Source organism: Coptis chinensis, chromosome 1, assembly GCF_015680905.1.
Source record: "Coptis chinensis isolate HL-2020 chromosome 1, ASM1568090v1, whole genome shotgun sequence".
Classification (NCBI taxonomy): Eukaryota; Viridiplantae; Streptophyta; class Magnoliopsida; order Ranunculales; family Ranunculaceae; genus Coptis; species Coptis chinensis.
The window spans coordinates 64695879-64713470 of record NC_141456.1 but is presented as its reverse complement, the minus strand read 5'-3'; the positions used below and the strand labels follow the sequence as shown (position 1 = coordinate 64713470).

The following is a 17592-nucleotide window of genomic DNA, read 5'->3' as shown; positions in this document are numbered from 1 at the left end:
ATAGCATCAATTGGACAAGCCAATTATGTAGTATCATGCCAAATTTGGAGGCCCAACAGTTTATAAGTCCAGCCGCAATTGTTGATTTTTGGCTGATTTTTAGATAGATTCCATGGTATTGATTGCATTTAACAAAATTGCACAAACTTTCCAAACACTTGGATATGCCAAGTCATATTTTGGTGAGAATGATTACTTATCATTGGATCGGGTTTTTTAGGCCCCACAGTTCTCTATTTTGTTAGATAGAAGATTGTACTAGCTCTTTTGATTTTCCTTTATGCTGTAAGTGGATAAGTAAAACCTGTAATGGGGAGGCTCATTCTAATATCTACTATCTATATACTAAAGCAAAGACCTCTAAAAGAGATTTTTCTCTCTCCTATATGACACTCTAATATGAGAGATAGTATTTTCTCTCTCCTATGTGACACTTTAATATGAAAGATAGTCTTTTCTAATAACCTACAATTCCACGTATATGGAATCTCTTTGGAGAGTTAGAGTGTATTTTTAATTCTTATATTTGGAGAGTTTGAGTGTATTTTCAATTCTTATATATTTTATCAAATAAAAAAAAAATTGCTAAAAAATAGGTGATTTGTATAGAGTAATTTCCTATTACGAATCAAACTCTTTGGAGAGTTTGAGTGTATTTCTAATTTTTATATTTGGAGAGTTTGAGTGTATTTCAAATTCTTATATATTTGATCAAATAAAAAAAATTGCTAAAAAATAGGTGATTTGTAGAAAGTAATTTCCTATTTCAAATAAAACACTTTTAGTGTCTATGATAAAGCACCGACTTATTTCAAATGTATCTTTAACACAGCCTCAAAAACACTATATATTCTTCAGTTAATAACTTATTATAGGGTGTAAAATCAATTTCCGATAAGTCCCCACATTCTTTAAGGATTATGTGAGATATACCGAATTAGAACACTCAAAATGTTATTCGCATAACCCTGTCATATACCTGGAATTTGCATTTGTTGTTGGTTATTAATTTCTTAAGAAGTAGACCAATATACTTCCCGAGTAAGTGCCCGAATACCCATCACGCACTCTCACATTTTTAACATATGCATTTTTCTTCATTTTCGTTTTTCTGTTTTGGATCTCATTCTGATTTTCAAACACATGCAGGCTACAATATGATAATACATATTGAATGTCTAGACCTGTAAAAAGAACACCGATTTATTATGAAGGGTTACTTTTATTTGCACATTTAATTTATGCTTCTTTGTATGACATTGTTTCTTTAGACAATCTAATGATATATCTAATAATCATCCAAACATAACCTCTCGCATATATACATTCGAACACTCAATTCAGAAAATGACAAAGTTAACACGAGATTAAATGCCAAGGTGCAAACTCTCCAAAGTTCTTTCTCATTAATATAGAGAATTGTGGTTCTATATATCGGTTTAAGAACACTATAAAAGGATCGGACGATCACCGATAGCCATATTTGGAAGACAGGTAAATGTAATGCATGATTATACATGTGATATTGTTTTTCTATTCAATGTATATAGAGCAATAGAGTACGTTTAAATGTGAATCCATATAGCTTTTTCTATCACAATAAGAGCTGACTAAAACAATTTAGATTTTGTATTCGGATATCATCGGCAAACACAAATGAACTCAAAAGCAAAATTGTATTTGGCACTTGGGACGGTTTCCTGTAGAGCCCAAATGGTAAGCAAAACCTTAAGTATATGTACTTAACTAATTTAATTTATAAACAATACATTGGCTTTCTTTGAATTGAATATATACAACCTTCTTACATTTCATTTCAGCTCCTGGAACAGAAATTGGAACCGACTCTTATAACAAATACAAGATACGGTGAGTAAAATCACTTCATTAAAGAGTGAGGATTAAATTAACTGATCGAGGCGGCTGTCTTTGGTTTCCTAAGTTTGTCCTTTTTTTTCCTGAGTACAGGAAGATGGGATAGGACTAAAAATAAATTTTTAAAATTTGTGCTCATTCTGAGTGCAGGAAAATGTGATAGTGCTAAAAGATATGGGTCAAGATTCTTATAGAATGTCTATATCATGGAGTAGGATTCTACCAAGTATGTTTCACCTCTCTAGCTTCATAAATGGGTGTGGATGCTTATAGAATGTCCATATCATCATGGAGTAGGATCTTGCCAAGTTGTATAATAATATGATATCCTATATGAGCTACTCTTGGTATTGCATAAGAAATCTATTATTGAATTTGCATTGTGCTAAGCATTTCAAAGCGATGGAACTACGTACAGTTGAACTTGCAATTGCTCAACAATCTTTATTCAATACGCAACAAATTTTGGTTGCAAAGAGAGTCACCTAAACATTTTTTGGTTGTAGGAATTTAAATAATTTTGGAGTAAAATATATTGAAGCTTGAAAATTTTTACGAGTGTTCTACTGATAATTGATAGATGATAATTTTTTTGTCCAAAAGAGTGAAGAGTGTTTGTGTGAATTATTGTTATACTTATTTTTGTAGCACTTTATTAATACCATCAAACTTAACCCTTTCAATATTAGTGCAAATATTGGAAGAACTTTGTGGTACTATTTCTTCATCTGAACTTTGTTTTGCAATGTGCTTGCAGAAACATTGAGAATAGATAAATCTACTATAAGAAATGAGAAAAAATGTGGAATAAGATAGAATATTTGAGCATTTTATTGTAAGTTCAAAGTATGTGTTAGAAGCTTCAAGTTTGGAAAGGAAATGTTATTTGAAAGGCACACTCTTCTTCCATCCATTTGATTATTATATTGTTCAAATCTGAAAATTAATGGTCATTACTTATTTTACCCATCAAATCTTACGTTAACACTTTACATTGACGAAAGACATAAAACGATATGATCTTCTCTGTTATTCATGTTGGAATTGAATAAGTATATTTTGCATGTATACAAACAATTACCTAGAAAAAGAGAAAATATTTGGGGGAGTATTCTAAGTAGGTGAATGCATTTTCTTGAAAGAGAATTTTTTGTTGTATTCATCAATTCATCGTAGAACACGTTCATGTGATAAATCTTTTCAAGTGGGAGTAGTGTATTCTTTGAAGATATGGAAACAATCAATCTGTTTTAGTTATTTGATAGATATTTTAGTCATTTGTACACATTAGTACGTAAGTCGAGTGGTGATGATTTACTGCTAAATCATCATAAATCTAAGAAAACTGTTATACAAGCTAGATCGACTTTAAGATAATTCCATTTGAAAATTACGGATTAATATCCTAAACTACAAAGTGAAGAGGTTATCTCAATTTGATCCCTTAGTTTTTAAGTACTTATGCACCATAATCGTTGCTCATTAACGTATTTCAGTTTATTTTCAATAAAAATATATTCTGATTCGAAAATTTGCCGCTAAATCACCATAAATCTAATAAAACAATTATACAAGCTAGATCGAGTTTAAGATAATTATATTTGAAAATTACGGATTAATATCCTAAACCACAAAGTGAAGAGGCTATCTCAATTTGATCCCTTAGTTTCCAAGTAATTATGCACCATAATCACTGCTCATTAACATATTTCAGTTTATTTTCAATAAAAATATATTCTGATTCGAAAATTTGGGTGAGACATTTTGTAAAGCCTTTTCAGTACACAAAATATTTAATAGATCCCGGGCGTATGCCTGAGTCCAAAATCTAGTTCTATTGCTAAATTGGCAGCAAAATTGTCTTGCTTGGATCGTCCACCAGACTTTTCGACATATAATCCTTCGTATTTTGAAGCTAATTTATTCTATGTATAAAGCGGCGTAGAGGAGCCAACCACTGCTGCCGTCACAAATATGTTTGCACAATTTATTTATTTTTCCTTTTTCTTATTCTGAAAAATAGACCCCACTAAGCAAAACTTGTCCTCACCTATTTTATGCGTTTTTCTCTCCTAAATAAAAGGGAACCACATAAGCGAGAAAACCCGTGCACTGTTTTTTTTCCTTCTCTCTGGCCCCACCCAAAATCCTATATAATGGACGCTGCACGTGCTTTAAACCAGTATATAAAGTAGGTTTATTGAAAAAATAGGTGTCAGTTATTAGGGTTGACCTCTTTCTCTCTCTGCCACCTGCAAAGTTATTATTACAATGAAATTTTCATCATTATCGCGTATGGGGCTATAATGTTGTTCATTCTTTTTTCTTTTGGGTTTTGCGTGCCAAATCGGCAAACCTGATATCCTTTGACATTTGTATAGTGATTATAGGAGCCATATTTATAGATGGATCAGATAGATATTGGGCCAAGAGATATGCCCAAGACCAGAGAGAGCCTAGGGAGTAAACCTAAGGAGGAGGGAAAAAAGGAAGAAGAGAGAGAGAAAAAAGAGGGGAGAGGCGGGAGAGAGCCTAGGGAGTAGACCTAAGGAGGAGGGAAAAAAGGAAGAGGGGAGAGGCAGGTCATAAGAGAGTGAGAGGAGAGGAGAGGGGGAAGGAGAAAAGAGTGAACTACGACAGCTTGATCCCAAAATGGATATGTAGGCAATCTAAAATGTTGGTACAGCCGATCAAAGATAGAGATTTAATGCTAGTAAAGTTAATGGTCACGTAAATGGGTGTGACAGTGATCAAGATAAAATGTCTTGAAATCAATTAGGTTTTATTGATAATGAAGATTCTTATGAAGCTTTAATGGTGGATTTACAATCACTCTGGTTTCTCTCTTATTAGAAAAATGTGTTTCATAAGAGAAAATGAATTTAATGGCCCCACATATAATCTCTAGTATCTGACTATAAATTACTCATCGTATTTTCTCAGTGCATTCTAGTCCATTCTTATATCATGGGAGTGCACCTTTCAGATAACCGGACCCTCCTCTTGGAGTGCGTAGTTGTAAATATCGGAATCTTAGTCCACATATACGTTGCACATTTCTATCTAGCACTTTTTCTCATAGTTTGAGTAGTGTTACTTTATTGAGCGAGTATACTCTTTATACTTCTTTATTTTTTTTTGTTCTTTTTCAAAATACTTTTCTCCGTTCTAGTAATGAAATATTCTTGATACACCATAGTTGTGTGATTTTCTAAAATATGGGCAATGGATTCTACCCAGACCAACCCCTAGGAGTACGCAATCTCTATTCTTCCAGGGGCAGTTTGAGGATTAACTTTGTAGCTGAAGCCACTGTCTGGCATGGATTGGGTTCATTCTAGAGGCGACACAAAAGTTGCCCAGGAATGGGTTTCTTTTCAAACTTAGTTCATAGAAATCACTATATTGGAACGAATTATCTTTATAATATCTCTACATTGTTTTCCAAAACAAAACTTGAGGGTATAAAAATGAGAATTATACGTACTGGTGTAACCAAAAGTGATATCGGACTACTTATAATTTTATCTTCTTGTAAAACCTCTGTATATGGATAGAGATACAATTTTAAGCGGGAAAATCACTTTTCTTTCAAAAATAAAATAAAATAAAAACGAGGTATTCTAAAAATGAGAATTAAAAACAATGGTGTAACCCAAAGTGAAACCATTGCACTTTTATTTTTGTCTTTCTTAAACACCTTTTTGTTTGTCTAGGGAATTTGACGTAAAATGATCCACGCTTTAAATAATGCATGTTTTAATTATGTATGTCTTTTAATTATGGTAATGTCCGTAAGTCCATTTTTTTTCTTTGAGTCCACGTAAGTCCAAAACTTTATATTCCACATCTATAAGACTTGCATTTTTTTTTTTTTATTTTCCAAAAATATATTTAACAACTCAAAAATTTCTTAGTAGAAAATTTACGTTCACTTTATTTCAAATAAACCATGTACTTCTTGCTCCTTTCCATGCAACCCACGCTCCAAACTTGTTTGGCGGTGGTAATTTTCTACGGAGAGCAACAATGTACAATGTAGGTACTGCCAATCTTTGCTTACGTCTCTATGGTAATATCTTTCTTGATCTCTTTACACTTTGAGGACAACGCGTCCATTTGTTTGGGGGTGGGAATAGAAACATTTTGCAAATATTAGACACTTTTATATTAGGGTATAAGTTGTATATTTTTCTTTCTTAAACAATCAAAAATCATAAAAAATAGTTATTCTTAGTACTAAAAGTCTTGTTTCCTTTTTTATGATGAAAATAATCTAGAAATCTCTTTCAGCAAGAGAATTAGAATTCGTTCTTAGAAACTTAGATTAATATAAGTACAATAGTTTCTGCATCTTTCCATAAATGCATTGCATGAGCGTCATTGATTGTACATTGCAACAAGTTTCTGCAATCTAGATTCATTAGATTAATTAAGCTCTATATCCAATGAGAATCTAACCAAAAACCTCAACACAAATGATATTTGAGTGATGACACAAAGAAGTGACGTACTCGAGAAGAAAAAGCACATGTCCACTTGCTTAATCACCATACCATATCCTAGTAGAGAATTTAGGTCCTCTTTGAATCGATATAACCATAAAAATTCAAAAACCTAAAAATATATTATTTCTCTAGTTTCCCCTGTTGACCTTTCATATATATAGTTAAACATTTTTCATTTGTTCACCACTATTCCTCACCCGTTCTTATACTATGTAATTATTATAAACCACCTATCTGACGAGTTTGAGAAATAGGATGAAAAGCAGAAAAGAAGAAGAGAAAGACCTGTACTAAAACAAAAGAAAAATAAGTTAGTTGTTTCAAAAGAAAAATAAAGAAAAGAAATGTCAATTCAAAATAACGTGGAAAGTTCAATCAAAAGAAAAATCAGAAAGTTCAATCAAATCAAAAGAAAAGTTTCACCAAAAGAAAATTCAAAGTTAGAACTCCCAAAAACATAACAAAATGATTCAAAAAGCCAAAAAATGGCTAAGTATGGAACACAATTCAGAAGCAAAGAACAAAAAAGTTTATCGAGTTACAAGTATTTGAAGACCCTATTCTTTCAAACTTATCATTTTTTTCGTTATCCATTCCATTTTTTTAAAAACCACTTCCTAAACCCCGCAACACCTAATAAAGTCCTCTAGCTCTATTAGGAATATATATGTTGGTGTGATAGTATGCGACAAATATGATTGATCTATCTCGGGTCCTTTGGACATCATTTGAGACAATGAGGAAACTTGCATCCACTATGCACTGGAAAGAGCAAAACTTGAGAGAAAATTATTAGAGATTTTTGTGTCTTAGACGATTAAATTATTGTACATATGTTATCCTTAGTTTCAAATGAGTTTGTCCTTAATTCCCCATTAATGAGATGTATACACTTCTGAGAATAATTAAGGAAACAAGACCTTTTGTACTAGTAGATGAAGTTTGTTAGTACCTTCTTTGGAAAGCTCTCATAAAGCTTAAGCTCGTCCACTAGGGAATACCAATCCTAGGGGTTTAAGGCCTTGTTGTATATGGTCAATGCTATCGCACTCAGCGAAACGAGATCAGTTAGAAAATCACATATTTGACTTCTTATACGTTTTAATTTCTCATCTTTGTTTGAGGACAATCAAAATGTTGTTTGGGGGTAATTGATAAGAACTCAAATATGCATTTTTATCCCCCTTACAATGTTTTAATTAAGTCAATTATATATTTAATAATGTAGAAAACATATGTTTTTATTGCTTTTGTAGGATACAAGCCTGGATTTGATGATAAGTCTTAAAAAATGATATCTAACGCCAATATGAGCTAAAAGAGCACATCTTATGAAAGCACGAACTAATTGGAAAAGAAGCATGAAAGTCAAAGTCATTGGTCAAAGTCAAAGTCAACGCTTGAAGACTCAAAGACTCAAAGACTCAAGCAACATTGAAGGAGTAAAACTCAAAGACTCAAAGGACAATGCCTCAACTTGAAAGACCCAAAAGTGGAAGCTACCCTAGTTCTTATCTAATTATGTATTCAAAAATCAAAAGCAAAAGCAAAAGAGGACAAATGTATTAGTGTCATTAGAATAGAAAGGGAATATGCTAAAGAAGATAATAGAATGGTATGGAAAAGTAAGGAAGGGGAAAGAATGTAAACTCTATTAAATCTCAACAAATCTCCACACACTTGTATTCACACACATCACCAATTAGGAAAACTAGCTACTTTTTCATGCTCTCTCTTCTCCTCTCTTGTAGGCTAAGTTTAGTTTTATTTTCAATGTCCCATTATTAAAAGTTGGAGCTTTCTTCTTCTTATCATCTTTTTAATCCATGCTTATGTTTTCAATGAATCTTAGCTAAACCTCCCCTTTGGGGAGGGGTCAATGACAACTTGGTGAGGAACAATACTTTATTAGTGGTGGTTTTTTTATCATTTAGGGGCTTAACAAGTTCTTCTCCCCATGTTAGCTCCAAAAAAGCTAAACATGGGGGAAGAACTAAGGATTGAGAGATCCAGCTGTCTCCTTCACGTTAATGGAATATGACATAAGGATAGAGATATCTCCATTAGGGAAATGACAAGGTTACCTCATTTTCATATGTTTGTCTATGAAGTAATGGAAAGGTAGGAATTTTAAATGAGAAAAATCATCATAAATAAAGGATTCAGCCATACCCAATATGCTTGAACCCTTCCCAATCCTTTTATTCATCTTTTCTTTACAACTTCAAGTCTATTTACCTTCTAGCTTTCTTCAAAACAAACTTGAAACTTTTTAATGTTTAGTAGTGTTTTAGTTGTTCTTTCAACAAAACGTCAAAACCCTTCTCAACCCCTCTTTTCCTCTCTTTTGATTCTCTTCCCAAAACTTGACAACACAACCATGTGGTAGATAACCCCTTCTCCCTTGCTACAACTACTTTGAGAAGGCTATTTTTAATAAAACTTGTGAACTTTGCTAGATTCAATATTAGTGAAACAAGTAGTTCTCCTTGAGTACCAAATAGGCTCTAAAGTTTAGTATCAAAATGGTGCTCAAGTGAGCATTAGGTCCTAAGTGTATTAATTTATCGAGGTTATATTGTATTTACTAGTGTTACCATGAGATTTTTGTTAATAGCCTGCATTTCAGACAAACCTTTTGCAAATCCTTTGTCAATTGCATCACAATACTTCCCTTGTGCACAGTATACCAAACCAAGGTAGTTGTACACCTTGCTGAAATCTGGATCAAGAGCAATAGTCTTTTCAGTCTTCAATTGCTTGTAGTATTATGCGTATCCCGGACATCCAGTTAGCAAAAAAATAAAATAAAGTAACTGAATAGTGGTACAGTGAATACTTGCCCTATTGTTAGTGATGTACCCAATGATCTTACCTTAATGGTTCGAGAACATGTTAATCAGTCCCAAGGGCCAGAAGTGGAACAAGTTAAAGAATCTTTCGAAAGAGTAATATCTTATCTACATATGGTGCCTTTTGTAGAAGTTGAATAACACATTTTCAGTTCAGTGGAACCAATCGCAATTTCAGAATTTGAGGATGAACATGTTGAGTTTGATAGCTTAGCTGAAAAGATCAAAGAAGGTGATATGTCAAATGATGTTTTGTTAGTGGAGGAAACCACGTACTTTAGTGACAAATCAGTTGAGCATCAAGCCATTATGGATGCACCTATACATCAAAAGGAAATTTCAATTCCTTTTGATACATGAAATATGCCATAAAAGGAAGGATTAAGAAATGACAAGCAGAAACAAAAATAGAATTCAAGCAGTAAGAAGAACAGTCTTGGCAAGAGTAGGGGTAGGCCTAAGGGCTCCAAAAACAAAAAGTGTTAAAAATGATAGCCCCAATAAATGTGTGGAATGTTAGAGGTACAAATGATGTACGTAAAGTTGCAAAGATTAACAAAGTTAGAGTAACTAAGAAGCTTAGTATTTTTGGCTTGTTGGAGACAAAGGTCAAAGAACAAAAGTCTGATACTATAAGAAGGATTTGTTGTCCTCATTGGAAGTGGATTGATAACTATGCTCATAGTGTTGCTGACAAAATGGGTATGTTGGGATCCTTTGCTGGTGTATGTTCAGAACATGTCTGGGTCTGACTAGTACATTCATTGCAAGGACAAATTTATACTTGTTAATGAGTTCTATTTTCTAACAGTGGTGTATGCAAGTAACAGACTCAGTGAGCGATTGAGAATGTGGAGGGATTTTATGAATAATGTCAGTAATGCAGTTCAAGAACTTAGTGTCAGGGACCTTAGTGTGTGGCATGGGACTTCAATAATACTGTATCAGATAATGAGAGAGCAGGTGGAGATCCTATGCACCCAAGGGAAGCACATGACTTTATTCTATGCCTCAAAAAGTTAGGTCTGTATGATTTAAATTCCATTGTTTTTTTTACATGGTGGAATAAATCTGAAGGTGAAAGAAGCATTATGCCAAGAATGGACATATGTAGTGAACAAAGAATGGAATATTTCTTTTCCATATACTTTTGCTGAATTTCTGCTATATGGGATTTCTGGTCACTCACCGATGCTTTTAGTTACCCCTTTAGATTCTGTAACTTCTGGGTATATCAACAAGAGTTCAAAAATATGTTGGAGGAAGTGTGGAATATGACCTTTCTAACAATCCTATGTATGTGTTCATTCAAAAATTAAAGTTGTTCAAAAATTGGTTAAAACCATGGGCCAGGGCAAAATTTTCTTATCTTCAAGAAAGGGTAAAAGCAGCTAAGCAAGAGTTACAAGATATGTAGATCTTATTACAGAGTGATCCAGGGAATGCAGATTTTAGTCAAAGGGAAAGGGTTTGCTTGAGTAGATATAAAACACTAGCCAGAGCTGAAGAAGAGGATATGAAATAGAAACGTGAAGGCATGTTGATGAAAGATGGGGATAAATGTACATCATATTTTTTTCAGTTGCATAAAGGAGAAGACTGCAAGAAAAGGTTTACAAGTTTTATCAAATGATCATGGACTCACAGTTAAAGGACAGAATGAAGTAGCAAAGACCATTGTTGAGTACTATACAAAACTTTTGGTAACAAGTGCAATGTCAGTGAGTGATGCAGAGTTCTTTATGAATCTGAAGACAATAAACACCATCTTGACAACTAGAAGCTGAAATCACTGAAGAAGAGGTTAAAGCTGCAGTGTTTGACATGCAAGATAATAAAGTCCCTGGACCTGATGGTTTCAATCTTTTTTTCTTCAAGGCTAGTTGGGAGATTGTGGGAAAAGACGTCACTAATGCAGTTTAGATAGAGCTTATTAGTTACTAGCTCCCAAGGGCGGTAAACTCCACATTTCTTTGTCTTATACTTAAAGTTGATACTCCTACTAAGATCTGTGTAACACAATTTACAAATGTGTTACTAAGATCATCACCAATAGACTCAAGACATGCATCAATGATCTAGTGCATTTAAATTAACCTGCATTCATACATTCAAGACAACATTATCTTATCGCATGAGTTATTAAGAAGGTATGACAGAAAACATGGCACTCCTAGATGTTTAGTAAAGCTTGATATCCGAAAGGCATATGATATGGATAGTTGGGAGACAATAAAACTGTGTATAAGTTCTCCTTCCCATTCAGTCCTAGTAAATGGTGCTCCTGAAGGGTTTTTTCAAGGTAAAAGAGGTTTGCGACAGGGAGATCCTATCTCTCCATATCTATTTGGTCTAGTCATGGAGATTTTGGAAAGTATTGTGAAAGATAAGATAATAACAAAGCAGATCAAGTTCCACTCCAAATGTAAGAATACCAACATGACACATCTGGCTTTTGCAGATGATATGTTGTTCTTTTGTAAAGGAGATGATGAGTATATAAGAGGACTCAAAGATTACCAACACATTTTTGGACAGGCACCTGGATTACAAATTAACAACCATAAAACTACTCTCATAACATATTCCATTAGTGTGTATGAGGCTCAAACTCTTGCTTCAATTTTGGGATTAGAGTTAGTTACACCTCCAGTCAAATACTTGAGTTTACCTCTTTTTGCTAGCAGACTTGGGATCAAAGAGTGTCAACCATTAGTGGATAAAGTCACTGCCAAGCTTAAGGACTGGAAAGCAAGAATGATGTCACGTGCAGGTAGACTTCAACTTATTTGTTCTTACTGCCATGCCTATCTATTGGTATAGAACTTTCATTATACCGAAGACAGTGATAGAACATACAGAGAAAGTTTGTGCTCGATTCTTATGGAGTGTAGTTGAACTTAAGAGATGTCTCCATCAAGCAAGTATTTCCATTATTTGCAAATCAAAAGAAGAAGGATGGCTGGGTATAATGAATATGGCACTATGGAACAGAGGGGCATATTGTGGTGTTGTGTACAAATTTGCAGCCAAAGAAGAACGTGTTTGGGTTGACTGGGTCTGGAAAAATATGTCGCACAATAAGTTTTTCTGGAACATGGAGAAACCAAGTGTTTGTGCTTCATCATGGAAGAGTATTCTGAAGAGTAGAGTGGAGGCCGGTGAAGCAGTTTGTTCTCTATAGCATTGCTAATGGTGATTCGACACTTCTTTGGCATGATATTTGGTGTCAGTCCAGTCCTCTAATAAACAATCCACAAGCAATTGCAAAGACTCACCTACCCTTAGATGCAAAGGTTGGTCAACTGATCATGAATGGAAGATGGAACAACATAGTTGATAATTTGCATTGTAATGCACTCAGGGAAGACATTGAGAGTACTTTTTTTTTTTTATTGGCATTGAGGGTACTTCTATTAACTCTCACTTGATGAAGGCTATTGTCATTTGGAAGCCACATTCTAGTGGGCATTTCTCGGCAAGCAGTGCATATAAAGCTTTGTCTCCAGAACGTCCTAATGTTAGGTGGCAGAGACTGGTTCGGGGTAAAGCTAGTTACTCCAAGACATTTGTTTACATGTTGGAAGTTGTTCTCAAACAGTTTGCCTACGCTGGACAGACTAGTGCATAAGAAGATTATAACACACTCATCTTGTTGCTTGTGTAATCAAATTCAACAATACTCCAACCATCTCTTCTTTGAATGTTGTTACTCAAAGGAAATTATGGTAGGTATCAAAGCTATCTTGGGTATTGTCTCTGACACAAGGTCTTCTAATAGGGAGTGGTCTTTTATGTTGAGGCTTTGTAAAAGGAGAGCACAGATTTGTGAGATATATAAAGCCTTTATATGTTCTTCGGTTGATGCAATATGGAAAGAGAGAAATGCCAGAAGATTCAATAACATTTTAGAGCCTGTGATAGTGGTACTGGGTAGAATAGCCAGAGAGATGAAACCTTACCTCCAACTTCAAATCAATGTGATTCAAGATACTCCCGAGAGTAGAAGCCTATGTAAGTCACTAGGTATTCAGGTTCAGCTTAAAGCTACGGAAAGGAAATGGGGAGTAGGGGGTATATTCCAAGAACTTAAGGCAATAGAGATTGGAGTGATCAGATGTGTTGCATTAGGCTTTCAATAAGTGGAAGTTGAGTCAGATTCTCTATGGGCAATTCAGATTATCAAAAAAGTGGTTGCTGCTCCTTGGTACTGCATGGACTCTGCCTCGCATATCCAGGATTTTGTTAGCTCATTTTCAATTTGCTCTTTTGCTCATGTTTATAGAGAGTGTAACAAACCAGCTGACTTGCTCGCTGGTTTAAACATCTCTAATTGGAATGGTTGTGTTTATTTTGGTCCCCCCTCTAAGCCGAGAGCTACATAGCCTCATAGAGGATGATGGGCGTTAGGAACAATATATGAAAGATTTTGTGATTAATACAGGTAGGAGTCTGCCTAACCTTAGCTTACTTCTTTATAAAAACATATATATAGGTTTTAATAGCAGTTGGAACTAACTGAAACTTAAATGTTTAGATGATTATTGAATCCCATTTTATTATGGCGTGGCGGGGAAGAACATATTCATTGGAATTTCGGACTTCAGTGCAACTAATAATGGTGATATTAGAGTTTGGTCCAATCTTATTCAGTGGTATTCTGGTCATATTAACTCGACTTTGCGCCATAACCTTGCGAGAAATTTTGATGCCAAAAGGGGACCAATTATCAGCCAAATCTAAATTGTTTCAATATAAAGGAAAAAACATCGAGCAAAAGAACTTCATTCTAGTTATAATTCCATCCAATTGCCACGAGGGCATTAAATCCAACAAATATTCAAACATACATCAAACAAATAGTACTTCTACACCTACTTCTACTCCCTAATTACATGGCGTTGATTTTGAATTGCAATACAAGTGTGTATGTCTATACAATCGACAATCATCAACAAGTAGGTAAAGATACTAGGTAGGAGTAGAACTGTTTAACAAAACCATAAATAACGAGGTACCGCTCTAAACTTAAATTGCATCCTACTAGGCGTACCCTGACGTTCAGATTTAAAGACAAATGCATAACTACACAACTTGCGGTGTCTTCCGGGAATGTTGATTGCACATGATTCTTTGGAACTCTTGCATGCCATTTGCTAATTCATGGTTACTGTGATTTATTGAGACTCCATTCTGTATAAGCAAGAGAAAATGGAAGATAATAAATAAATATGAAAAGTCAGTGAAGAAAGTAATAATATGAGACATCGATGTTTTGTATGTGTATCCAATTACTGAAACTGGACAATGCTTCAATCTTGTGGAATAAACACATCGTTTCAAGTATCAGTCATGATCAAATGAAGAGTAATTAGAAGAATAGACAAAAGCAACAGATTAAACATGAAAAAAAAAAGTCAGTTCTCTTTCATAAGGTGTTAGAGAGAAAAAGATAGATGAATAAAGAGAATGAAGTCAGTGCTTCCAAAGGATAAGGGGCATGTTTGTATCAATTAATACCCTTCCTTTGTTTTAACAAACAGTCCTAGTTTGACGCTCTCGCTCCACGGTCTGGTGAGTGAGAGTCTGAGGCAAGTCTGACACTTTTGCTCCATGGTCTAGTGACTAAGGCAACGCAATCCGCTATTGCCTATCTTGTATTCTTGTATGGCATTACTAGGGGATATAGGAGAAGCAGGAAAGGGCCCAGTCTATATATTCCTGTTTGCAGATGGCACCCTTTTTCTTCCATGATGCCTCTATTAGTCAAGTCCTAGTCTTGAAGCCCATCTCATATTGGTTTGAAGGAAGCTTTAAGCTGAATGTTCACCTCATTACATCAACGCTCATTTGGGTGGGAGCAGTGGATAACATGAACATCCTAACCAACACCAAGGGATCCTCCTCTATGAGATATTTGCGTTTCCACTATTTATAGGTGCAGGGTTCAACGATAAAAATGTATGCACCTTAATGCAGCTATAGTTGTCAGAGTTTCGTTTTACTTTACACAGCTTATATAGTTTGGAGAATTAATTGGGGTACCTTTGAATTTAACAGTCATGGGGAATTCTAAGCATCCACCAATTACACTTACCCTTCGTTCTCCCAAGTTAAAACTGGGTAATGGTCCAGACCAAACTACAAGTTACAAGGGGTACATTTTGCTGACTAACATCTTGAGGAGAAGCAGAACAAAGACTTGGTGACCTTGCCTAAACTATTATCCTTCTTCTCAACACTCGTTGATTCCTACAGAATCTGTCTCACCCATGTCACTCACCAACAAAACGACTACGAAAAGGATACTCGATAAAGGGCTTCCGGCGAATTGCTTACATCCTTCACAAAAACATTTTTGACATTGAATACATTGTCACCAGGAAAGTCCTCCTAGAGATCTTCATGCTGCATCTCAACACTGATCAATCCTCCACTAGCCTCTCACAACACTACCAACAATATAATTTTCTTTTTATGCAAGGCAATGGTAATTTCTTCTAAGAATGTTCTGTCATTACTGAAGTATGTATTATTGTTTCTACATATTATATATTCTAGCCGTTGCAAGTGCAATGCGTGTGCCCATTTACTAGTGAAACTTGTGTATCCTATTTTACGCCCCTAGCATAACAACATGTAGCAACAATACGATGGAGACTACAAGACCACCAAGCATTCGCTTAACAACGAAACCCATCCATATCCTTATTAAGAGCGCCAGGGCCGGCTCAAGACAATCTGAGGCCCTAGGCAAAAGCATAAGAGAGGCCCTTCTAATATAGATTTTAGTATCTAATATGGTACATACTTTTAAATTCAACTTTCAAGATTTAGAAATTATTAATCTCACAAAGAGAGCATAAACACAAGTGATGATTGTTTTTCTTTTTATCAAAGAGATGAGAGCAAAATGATTGAAATCAAAGGTTTTAGAATTTGAAAAGAATAATGGGAATAGCGAGTAGACTGCGGAGACAACATCACAACAATAGAGTATTATACCCCACTACACACTATTGAGTTACTGATCTCTTTAAAAATAGGCTTGCCCACACATTGTTTTGCGCAGGTGCCGACTAGCAAAGTCGGTAAAACCTTTGGGTGATGATACCAGAGGTCTGGGGCTCGAACCCCGCTAGCATCAAAGAATTACTGATCTCATTTAAAACAGGCTTATCCATAAAAAAAAAAAACAATAGAGTATTACTGGAGATTGATAGATTATATGGTATAATGAGTTGTCAATGGATTATTAATAACAGTTTAATAAATTTTTATGGATAAAATACTCTTCTGATTGATAATAAATAGTAAAAACAAGAATTGGGCCTCTAAAATACAGAATCGCAGTATGGGGGATTTAGAGGATGGAAAAAAGTTCCCAAACTATAATTGGGCTACACAGGCTATGAGGTCCCCTTTATGGTGAGGCCCTCAGCACTCATCAGTTGCCTCACTTCCCCACAGGATAAGTAACTCTCTATCAACTCTTTAAATAGACACCCTAGTCATAATTGGGAGCAAAGTTTTGTGTGGAGATGAAGAGAGTGAAATTCATGACAAGACAATCAACTGTGGATGTACACAATTGTCAAACAACGTAAAAGCATAGTGTCTCTTTATTTTTATCGGCTATTTGTTGTTATTAATTGGATCAAATAGAGGTGATCATCATCAAGTTTTTGTCTATCGGGGTAGATTGATAGTTTTGCCCTAACAAAACACATGACGATGTAGGAGCCTATGTAGTTTTAGAGCCGATTAATCACAGCGCAGAGGCGTTATGTGCTACTTCACTGGTACGATTGGCAACAAATACCCAACTCTAAGCCTCAATCAATAATAGTGTGATTTGTGTTAAACAGAAGACTATGTTGCAAAGAGGCTATTGCCTTCAAATTGGCACTTTGTTAGCGAAACTCAAGTAATTTTGTGATTTTTTGGGTATTATGGTGTTATGTGTGGCATATGGATATGTATCACCTAGAGGGAGGGAACCTTACTTATTCGGATAATCTACTGATTTTAACCTACCAATTTGATTACTAGGTCTAAAGGCAATGCGCTCCATGACTGAATAGCCTCCGATTAATGCGATTAATCTGCACAGGCTGGAGCATTGATGCCTACATCAACATGACATTAATCCTTGCTGGTAACAACTTCTAGTTCTACTTCATTATTATCCTTTTTTTATGACTAGTTTCTTTCAATTAGTATCAATAAAAAGTTATTTAGGAAGTCTCCTAACTGGATTCCAAATAGATTTAGTAGTTGTTTTCTTATTTAAAAGGCTACTTGTTAAGAGTTTGATTATATAATATTTAGTCTTGAAAGAATTGTTGTTCCAGGTT

General features: G+C 34.8%; 1 long non-coding RNA gene across 1 annotated transcript; it reads left to right on the top strand.

Annotated features, from left to right (window-relative positions):
* The first annotated feature begins 1733 nt into the window (after positions 1-1733).
* Positions 1734-2237, top strand: LOC147524941 (uncharacterized). Its single transcript, XR_015220934.1, has 2 exons — positions 1734-1869; positions 2026-2237. It is a non-coding gene; the product is annotated as an uncharacterized LOC147524941 (long non-coding RNA).
* The last annotated feature ends 15355 nt before the right edge of the window (positions 2238-17592 follow it).